This window comes from Taudactylus pleione, unplaced genomic scaffold (genome assembly GCF_031769625.1).
Source record: "Taudactylus pleione unplaced genomic scaffold, aTauple2 ptg000032l, whole genome shotgun sequence".
In the NCBI taxonomy this organism is placed as follows: Eukaryota; Metazoa; Chordata; class Amphibia; order Anura; family Myobatrachidae; genus Taudactylus; species Taudactylus pleione.
Window position 1 is genome coordinate 10,792,534 of NW_028284434.1, and position 6,231 is coordinate 10,798,764.

The following is a 6,231-nucleotide window of genomic DNA, read 5'->3' on the forward strand; positions in this document are numbered from 1 at the left end:
CATCGCAAGTGTGCAGACCATGGACCCGGAAAGTTGGTGTCTCAACGATTGTACACTCCATCGCACAGTAGAGCATAAAGGGAAGGCTGAAATTAGCATTGCATATTCCCACAACTTCTATTGTGAGAGCTCTGCAAATGCAGCTGCATTACCAACCATCTCTGACTCAGGCCCTAATTTATGAAGGCAGGAGGGAGAGGCTCTTTTTTAGTGTCCAGCCAGTGACAACATTTTTTGTTGCCTTCCGGGCAGGAGTCGCAGGAGAATCAAGCCCTGGCACTAGCCTAATGTCCTTCTTCTCACTTTCCTCTTAAACAGCTTTCCCTCGGGCTTCAGAGTGGCTATAGTATAGTGCCAGCAAAGGGCCATGTTGCACTTACAGTCTATGGGGTATGACTTCGCGGATGGATACAAAGCTGTAAGCAGAGACCAGGACATAGGCTGTTCACACTTTTAAGCACAGATTGTTTTTTCACAGAAATGTAGGAGCACCAGGAAAACTCCATCAGCATGGAGCTACCAGGAGATAAAAACAAGAAAGTATGAAAGCATCTGTACTATAATTATTTATATACCGCCAACTTATTCCATTATGCTTTACAAATGGAACAAAACAATAATAAAACAAGACTGGGTAATACCAGACAGACAGAGAGGTAAGGGGGCCCTGCTCGCAAGCTTACAATCAGGGCCGGACTGCCCATCTGGCACTTCTGGCAAATGCCATATAAGCCGGTCCGGCCACAAACCCTGCCGAGCAGCTCCGCCTCCCAGCATCTGCTTGGCCGGGAAAACTGAAAAAAGGCGGCGTGCAGCGAGGCCACACCACCGTGTCTTGCTGCACACCCCCTGCAGAAACAGAACATATGTAAATTTTCTGTGTGGACTGTACAGTGGGGATGTAAATGGGTAGGATACTTTATGGAGATTATGTGGGTAGTTCAGGCATTTTATAATCTTGCCTGAAGAGCTGAGTTTTGAAGTGTGAGGATGGGCATTCCACAGAGTGGGGGTAACCTGAAAAAAGTAATGTAAGTGTAAATGGGAGCAGGTAATGCATGTACTGTAAATGACAGACACAATTCTTGCACAGATCGCCGGGGTTGAGTTGGGAGATATTTTGATATAAGCGCAGAGATGTCTGTTGGTGTAGTTTTGTTGATAGCCTTATATATGAGAAGTAATTTACATTAAATTCATTAAAATACAGGTAACCAATGTAGGGACTGACATAGCAGAAGCACATTTAGCTGAAGCATTCAAAAATGGGATTTTGGTACCTACCGGTAATTTTTTTTTCTGATTCCACAGGGGACACTGGAGTTGCTTACGCTGGGGTATAGAGGCGTGGATAACTGGAGCTGGCACCTTATATTCCCCACCAGCCCTCAGTTTAGAAAATGAAGACCGAGAGGAGACGGAGAACAAGAAGAGTAAAAAAAAAAGGAGAGAAGAATACACAATAATCAAAGCATACAACATACGGAACAAACCGAACAGGTAGGCTAAGAGCGCAGAGGTGGGCGTCCAGTGTCCCCTGTGGAATCAAGGATTTACCGATAGTTACCAAAATCCCATTTTCTCTTTTATCCACTAGGGGACATTGGAGTTGCCTACGCTGGGGACGTCCCAAAGTTTTCCCCGCGGGCGGGAGCACTCTGTGGAACCTGCAGAACCAGGCGGCCAAAACTTGATGCCGAAGCAGCAAATGTATCAAAACTGTAACATTTGACCCACGTGTGACGCTGTCCTGGCATATAGATGCGGAGAGCTCTAACTACATCCAAAGTAGAAGAATTACCGGAGTCCTCTACCAAAGACTGTACCCAATAGGCTGATTTATATGGAAAGCCGACCCAACCCTGGAAACGCAAGCTAAGGTGTCTTATAGGACAGAGCACCCAAAACGAAACTCTACGAGCCAAATCTAGAGCCAGGAGGAGGACCGTCTTCCAAGTCAAATACTTCATTAAATCTAAGTACCAGGGAGCTATCGGTGGTACAAAAGGAGACTACACAAGCAAGACCTCCTAAAGTAATGAATGAAGGCCAATTTTCATTGATAGAAAATAGAAAGGGCAAAACCTGCACCTTGAAAGTTCAAAGGTGAAGGCCAGAATCCAGCCCCATCTGAAGAAAAAAACAGAAACCGGGACAACCGGACGGAAGGCCCGACTGGAACACCAGATGCAATAATGCGCAGCCGAAACTGGCTTCCTGGTGCGTAGCAGAGTCTGGGATGCTTCTGTACTAAAAGATATCGGTTTCAGGAGCCACCCCATTAAACTTAGTTGCGCTAAGTTGGAGTGGATGAAAAAGACCCTGCTGTAGAAGATCCGTGCGCAGATGAAAGGGCGACGGGTCGTCTACCAATAGGGACCGAAGGTCCGAGAACCAACTACTCCGAGGCCAGTTCGGTGCCACGAGAAAGACAGAGACTGACTCGTGTCTTATCCTTTTTAGAAGGAAGAAGTGGGATCGGAGGAAAAAGGTAAACGAAGTTGTAGATCCATGGAACTGTCAGAGCGTCTACTGCCTCCACCTGTGGATCTCGAGTTCTTGACACTTATAGTGGGAGTTGATGATTCAATCATGACTCCATGAGGTCCACCTGAAAACACCATCGACGTATCAGTGCGTTGAACACGTTTGGATGAATCTTCCATTCCCCGGGATGTATATCCTGGCGACTTAGGTAATCTGCTTCCCAGTGGTCCACACCCTGGATGAATACCACCGACAGGATTACTGACTTCTTCTCTGCCCACCGGATAATCTGAGATGCTCGCATGGCCATGCGACTACGAGTCCCACCCTGGCGGTTGATGTAAGCGACGGCCGTAGCATTGTCGGACTGAACTCTTACCGGACGAGTCTTTTGCAACTCTGTTGCTTCTATCAGAGCATAGTAGATCGCTCTGAGTTCCAACACAGTTAAGGGCCACTTCAGATCCAGAGGGGACCATCGACCCTGAAAGTGAAATTCGAGGACTACTGCTCCCCATTCTTGAAGGCTGGCATGCGTTGTTACGATGATCCAGACCCACACTGAATTTTCGGCCCGCTAAAAGACTGTTGTATTGTGTCCACCAGAGGAGGGCCACTCTGGTAACCTGGCTCAAATGGATTTGTCGCTGCAGAAGCAGATGAGACCCTGACCCTTGTGACAGCAGGTCTAGCTGAAACACTCTGGAGTGGATCTGTCCGAACTGTAGTGCCTCGAAGGCAGCTACCATCTTCCCTAAGATACGCAAAGAATTAGGGACACCCTCTTTCTACTGCTCCCTTCTTGAAGTTGATTATCCAACCGTGTTGGATTAGAGTGTGATATGTCAGTAAGGCATGGTTTGTTAGAAGGGATAACGATGGAGTCTTGAGGATACAAGTTGTCCAAAGAGGGGATTATGTTTACTCCCGATGACCGAAGGAGAGCAATCATGACTGACCTGAGATTGGTGAAAATGCGGGGAGTTGAGGATAACCCACACGGCAATGCCCAAAACTGGTAGTGATCCTGCAATACGGCAAAACACGGGAAGGTTTGATGTGGTTCCCAAAAGGGAACATGGAGATAGTCCTTGATATCCAGGGATAATAGAAACTCCCCTGGTTTCAACCACACAATGATGGACTGCAGGGACACCATGTTGAAACGATCTATCTTAAGATACAGGTTTTAAGGACTAGAGGTCCTAAACCGATCCATCTGGATTTGGTACTACAAACAGGTTTGATTAAAAACCCCATACCTCGTTGATGTTCTGGAACCGGAACTAGCACCAAGGATCGGAGTAGAGACTGGATAGCCTCCCGTAGAACCCTGGCCCTGTCTGCAGGTATTGGCAGACGTGTAGGGAAGTACCGAGATGAGGGGGGGGACTTCAGTAGGGAAATCAGTCTGTGAATCCACTGATCTGAAAAGGTCTAGTTCCAAACTTGTTGAAATTTCTGCAAAACGGGCTCCCACCGCAGGAGATCCCAGGTGGGGCGGTAGACCGTCATGCCACCTGTTTCTCAGCTGGTTTAGGCTCCTGTCGACCTGCAACATTGTGTGGATGACCTCTACCTCTGTCGCCTCTTGCTTGCGTGGGAGCACCTCTGGCTCTACCACGAAAGGAATGTGGCACACGGAAGGAAAGAAACAAAGGTCCCATGTAAGATCCTCTGGGAGCCGGAGCAGCCGAAGGGAGGAAGGAAGACTTAACCCCCACCCGTGGCCTGGGATATCCATTTGCCCAATTCCGGGCCAAAAAGCATGTCACCAGTGATTCTGCATCCGGTTACCAAGCGCACAACCATAGGGCTCAGCAGTTCGAAATAGCAGAAGCAGATATGCGGGCTCCTTAGAAGCTTCTCCCAGGTAAACTGCAGACTCACGATGTGTTCTGCCAGAAGGCATAACTGTGCCCTGGAAGTACCTGATCAACGCAATCAACTGGTCAGCCAAGCAAACCATAGCCTTGGTAACCCAGGCGGTAACTAGCGTAGGTCTAAGTTAAACTCCCGCTGGAGTATAAATAGACCGCAGTGTTGACTCCAACTTGCATCAGAAGGGTCCCTCAACAATGAGGCAGCTGGGAGTGTAGTTTTCTTAAAGGGACAGTGAGCAGATGCGTCAACAGGGGGAGAGATTTCCCACTCTTCTATTATGGATGATGGAAATGGGTAGCTGAACAGGAACCGACGAGGAATTTGGAAACTTTTATATGGTTGATTCCAGACTATTTTAGCCTACAGCACCTGGTATTCCCAGGCAGTCTCCCATTAACACGGCCTGACCTTCCGAGATCAGGCGTGTTCAGGGTGGAGTGTCCCTAGGGTCACAAAAACGGAAAAACAGATGACCTTTTTGTTGGTCACCGAGAAGATAGGTAGCGTCCAATTACATTGTGATTGTTCCAGGCTAACTGAGTTCTATATACAGAAACAGGTTACTGCTGTTCTGACCCTGACACAGGGAGTAACGTACTCAAATAATACACACTCCTGGGATGCAGGAACTATATCCACAGGTAGATTAAGTACCTGCCTGACCACCAGAATTAAGAATTCCACCCCAGTAGAGGCAGACTCTATATATGGCCCCCAGATAGGGGGCGTATCAGATATTAAACTGATACGAACAGATACTACACTTGATCTTAGCCAAAAGGCCGAGAAAATCTTGAGGAGTACCGTCACAAACTTCCTCCATTCACCTTCCTTAGTATCCTCTGGTATGAGCATTTCCTTGTCAGACCCTCTCTGACTGGAGAACAGTCGTTAGGGGGCATTTTTGGTAGGAAGTGGAGGGAATAGAAACAGCGGTACCTATAACCTGTACCAGGGTGCCTAGAGACTTGGTTAACCCTGACACCCTGGGAGGTGCGAGCCTCAGCCAACTGTGACGTTAAGTCAGCCATCACTCCTACCATATCAGCGGCCCATGGAGGAGCAGGAGAGGCAGTAATAGCCATAGGTGGATAGATTACTAAACAAGCATCGTGCTTGTACAGTTTGAACAAACATCTTTTGCAAAGAGTTTGGCATTTAACCACAGTCACCCATACAGAGGGACAGATACAGAAGACAGAAGGCTAGTTTGGGAAACAGAGGAGGAGATCACACAACTCCCTTCCCACAGAATTGATTCCCTGCTGTACACTCCCCTGTGCTCACTGCCTCCCAGGGATGCAATCAGGAGAACCAGCCCTTCTGTAGTAGTGCTGCTACACTCTTCCTAAATTGGAGAGATGCAGGCAGATACAAGTGAAACGGCAGCCACGCTGTTCTAACAGCCGCTGCCGCTCTGACTGGAAACAGAGAGCCCGTGCTGTTAGGTTCCGCCCCACTTCTTCATGCCCTAAGGGCTCTGAAAATGGCTGTCGCGCTGGAGCTTTCACCTCCCCCTGTGAAGCCCCGCTGAGTAGGAGCGCTATGCCACGGGTGTCAGCGGGGAGAGGGGAGGAGGATACTCATAGATGTAATATGGAGCAGCGCTATAGCACTATGCTCTGAAGCCAGAGTTGGCAGCGGGGACAGGAGCCAGGGGATGCGCAGCTGATGTACTCACTGCGTCCCTTGGATGGCCTCTCTGATAACAGCACTCCTGCTTCTCACACTGTCTTGTCCTCAGTGCTTGTAGAAGTGCTGTGTGGCGATAAGGAGCTGTCAGTTGCTTTTTTGATAAGCACTGTGCACTCCTTCATGTATAACAGGGCGCCAGGTACCCGGACCCCACCTTTCAAAAGG

The 6,231-nt window shown here is 48.5% G+C and overlaps 1 pseudogene; it reads right to left on the bottom strand.

Annotated features, from left to right (window-relative positions):
* Positions 1-5,044: 5,044 nt before the first annotated feature.
* LOC148538965 (U2 spliceosomal RNA) lies at positions 5,045-5,165 on the bottom strand (annotated as a pseudogene).
* Between the last annotated feature and the right edge of the window lie 1,066 nt (positions 5,166-6,231).